The sequence below is a fragment of the Salmo trutta genome, chromosome 22 (assembly GCF_901001165.1).
Source record: "Salmo trutta chromosome 22, fSalTru1.1, whole genome shotgun sequence".
Taxonomy (NCBI): Eukaryota; Metazoa; Chordata; class Actinopteri; order Salmoniformes; family Salmonidae; genus Salmo; species Salmo trutta.
Window position 1 is genome coordinate 21,175,534 of NC_042978.1, and position 4,355 is coordinate 21,179,888.

Genomic DNA, 4,355 nt, shown 5'->3' on the forward strand with positions numbered 1-4,355 from the left:
TGTGTAATCTACGTGGAAGATATAGTACATTGGATTTGAAAAAAGTAATCAACGTAAAATGTTGTTTTGAGGGTGAAATTTCAACCACAGGGTTATGTCATCATGGTAACCAAATTTCAACATAGACAATCCTCGTATAAAATATGTTGAATTTGTACCTTTAAAACAATGTCAAATCTTCAATGTTATATCCACTATCAGAAGAGCAAAAAAACAATAGGCTGGGCAGCACCTCCTACTGCAGAATATCTACAGCTACACTTTGGTCTCCCATCCAGGGGTTTAAAGCCTAGCTCTGCTTAGCTATGATATTTGTCACTGGCTATTACCAATGTGCTATTGTGAGAGGGATTGTTGAGATATCCACTTAAGGCCAGGCACCACAGGCTGAAAATACATTTTTGCATCTACCTATATCAATTTAGTGATTTGTTGGTATTTTGGTCCATTAATATTAGAATTTTTAAAAAGTTAACATAAAAATGTAAAAAACTTGCTGAAAATGTATATTTTCCTCAATTTATCATAATACTGTCATCAACATTTTAATGAATTTTAACCACTTTAAAATGGACATACATCAATCATTTCAAAGATCACTACATTAAATTAGGCACAATTTAAAAGCCCATTTCATAGAGAGTGTTACAAACTGGACTATATTTAGTAACTTACTTTAGTAACTTAGAGATGGTGATTGGGTCTAAATAGGCATTTGTAGTTTGGTAGTCTAAATTCAGTTTACTTGTCTTTAACATTTCCTGAAAGTCAGACTCTTCCCACACATCAGCAAAAAAAGTTCAGCGTCGGAAGCATCTGCATTCATCAAATTTTGTGTGGTTATCCTTAGATATATTTTCCAGACCTGCCCTGCCCTATGTTTTATTCTAGATAACATTTTCTTTAGAAATATTTGCAAAAAAAAAAACATTTTTCGGACATGTATTTAGTATTTTACAGATAGAAAGATGCGTCGTGCATAAGAACAGCCGTGGTATATTATACCACTCCCCCTCGTGCCTTATTGCTTAAGTAGACAATACAAATAGGCTTTCGGGAAATGGCAGTGAAAGACAAGTAAAAGGCCTAGGTTTTCAAGCTCTGGTTGATTTCTGATTTAATTATATTTTGTGATATTGAATTGTGTTTGGTTGTCAAAGCAACCAAATATCAACTTTTGAAGGAGATGTACTGTATCTTCTGCTTGTATAGTTCCATCTGTGCCATTGACTTAGTCTGGCTTTAATTCCAGTTTGTCGACAAATGAACAAATGATATGTTGGATTCACGTCTCCATCTCAAACAAAAATCTAATTTAAATAATATTACAAAATAAAATCTATTTTTTTAAGTGCATTAAAAGTTTATTTGATTTGATTTAGACCTATTCTTTAAAGTAGATTTTTGGTTGAGACGTGAATCCAACAATTACAAATTTGTAAACAAATTGAAATTATAGCCTGACTAAGTAAGTGGCACAGATGGAACTATCCAAGCAGAAGATACATATCCTTTAAATGTTGACATTTGGTTGCATTGACAACCAAACACAATTCAATTTAACTTTTGTGATACAGTATAGCGTAGAGTGGTCACATTTTGAGGTTTCTGTAACTATACATTTCTTCTTATGTAATCATATAAAGTGTGCATGTTCAAGATAGCATGCAAAGGTCATCGCAAGTCTGTGGAGATATTCACAATTCCTGTAATAATCTGTACAGAATCTGGAATGGCATTGATCATTTGCACCATTACTTTTAATGTAATTTCAACTGTAATCCAGGTAATTTGGTTCTGCTATTAGATGAAACACACAGTGATAACACAATAATCTGTTACATAAATAAACCAAAAATCAGACATTGTTTTTCCATTGGAATTTTGTTGTGCTTTTAGATGGTTGAAAGCATAGGCGATAATTAAATTGACTTTTGGCTGTCTTTTTGAGTGGGTGAATATACACTGAGTGTACAAAACATTAGGAACACCTCTTCTTTCCATGACATACTGGAGACTGGCCAGGTAAATCCAGGATAAAGCTATGATCCCTTATTGATGTCACCTGTTAAATCCACTTCAATCAGTATAGATGAAGGGGAGAAGACAGGTTAAAGAAGGATTTTTAGGCATTAAGTCAATTGAGACATGGATTGTGTGTGTGCCATTCAGAGGGTAAATGGGCAAGACAAAAGATTTAAGTGACTTAAAATGGAATATAGTAGTAGGTGCCAGGCACACCGGTTTGAGTGTGTCAAGAACTACTGTACAACACTGCTAGGTTTTTCACGCTCAACAGTTTCCCGTATGTATCAAGAATGTTCCACCACCCAAAGGATATCCAGCCAACTTGACACAACTGTGGGAAGCATTGGAGTCAACATGGGCCAGCATCCCTGTGGAACACTTTCAACACCTTGTAGTTTAGGCCCCGATGAATTGAGGCTGTTCTGACGGAAAAATGGGATGCAACTCAATATTAGGAAGGTGTTCTTAATGTTTTGTACATGCCATGTAGGTTGTAATCTCATTGATTGTCTCAACCAAATATTACTCAACTATCCACATTGAAGTGACATGGTGTGCCCAGTGGGAAGTCTCCTTTACTGTATGTGCAGCACATGATTTTGTTATTGGATCAATACAGACAAAGACATCAGTGACAAAGGTAAATTGTTTCTGAATTTCTAATTGGATAGAAGGTAGGGTGTAATTTCAATCAGGTTTTGTTTATTCCACAACTGACACCTCTGAGTGGCACAGTAATCAGGAAAGAATTACCCCTAACCTCACTGATTGCTCAGATTGGCTTCTAATTAGCATGTTGGCAAGCAAATAAAAACACATAATTAGCCTACATGTTTACAATCAACTTTTCCTCAATATTACCGTCATTGCTTCTCAGTCATATCCCAATAAATATTGACTGCCTACAATCCACTTACAACAATTTTGCATTAAATCCCAGCAACTACCAAAAACTGAGAACATTAAAACATTGCCTCACAATAATTATTGTGTCCCTCTTTCCATCTTTCTCTTGAAGTGGTTTCTGATATCCCTGAGGATAATGAAAGTTTGTAAGACAGAATAAATAGTAGAAAGCAGCAGCTAGGCAAAGCCTCTGTTGCATATGGATGACCATAGCCCCCTGGTCGGGTCCTTCGTCCTAGCTGTCTTCTCAGAGCCTGTAGTAAATTAAAACAGCAAGTCTCCTGAGTATTGGACTAGCAGTAGGCCTTGTCGTTTCAGGGTGTTAATTTTGACTCAATCGCGCAAAAGGGTTTAACATCCCCCCACCTCCCTCTTCCCGCCCTGTGTACCTACAAGGCATGTAGAATATGCTGCTTTGCACGTGAGACGACATATCTCTCATAACTCTCTACCCTCACCCCACAGATCTATCAGTCAGTCAAAGGCGTTGCCTAGGGATATCCAGCTCTCTATCACTTCTTTGAACAAAAGGAACAACCACTGTCTCTTTTGAAAGAAAATAAATGAAAAGGGAGATATTGGCGAGCGACATTATAACAAAAAGAAAATCTGCTCTTTGTGCATGGAGTCTACAGCGCAGGAGGGAAAGAAATGGAAGAAAATGCTAATCACTCAGAGGAAGAGAGAGGGAATAAGGAATTAGTAGAGTGAGTGAAAAACATTTATTTATCATTTATAGTATGATGAATTTTCTGAGCAGTATGAATCTGCTGGAAGCAACTATTGCAATGTCGCCGGGCTACCTTTGAGAGGTGTTACAGTTCTTCCTCCCTGTTCTCTGCCTTGAAACTCTCATATCTACCTGCACAGAGAGAGGACACAGAGGGATATGAGCTGGGAGACGCTAAACTGACCCTGGGGCGGAACATTGAACGCTGCGATACCAGCCTCTCGTTGGCAGCTTATTTTGCTCTAGTTAGTTGAAGAGGCACCTACTGGTTTTATATCGCTAATGAATACTAAGTAACTGTTCAGCTATATATCCCATAACCCCCACAAACTGTCACCGCTTTAGACTTGTCAAGGTAAGTTTTATCAGATAGAAAGCTGGGACAGAACAGGAAGAAAAAGTGTGCCCACAGATAAACAGAGAGAAATACAGAGTGGGACATAGAGATAGAGGAAGACAGACTTGTTCAGCATGGGTACGGAACATTCTGTGGATGGATGGTTAAATGAGACAGGAGAATATATTTGAAATAGAGAGTGGTCTCAAAAGATCAATACTCCTTCAAAGCAGGTATTGAGTGAGCTGCTCTATTTGAAACAAATAAGAATTGAGCTGCTGTAGGTCACCAGACCAACATATCCTGAAGAACCCCCACTCTGCACCACCAACAACAATGGACCATCTATGAAGC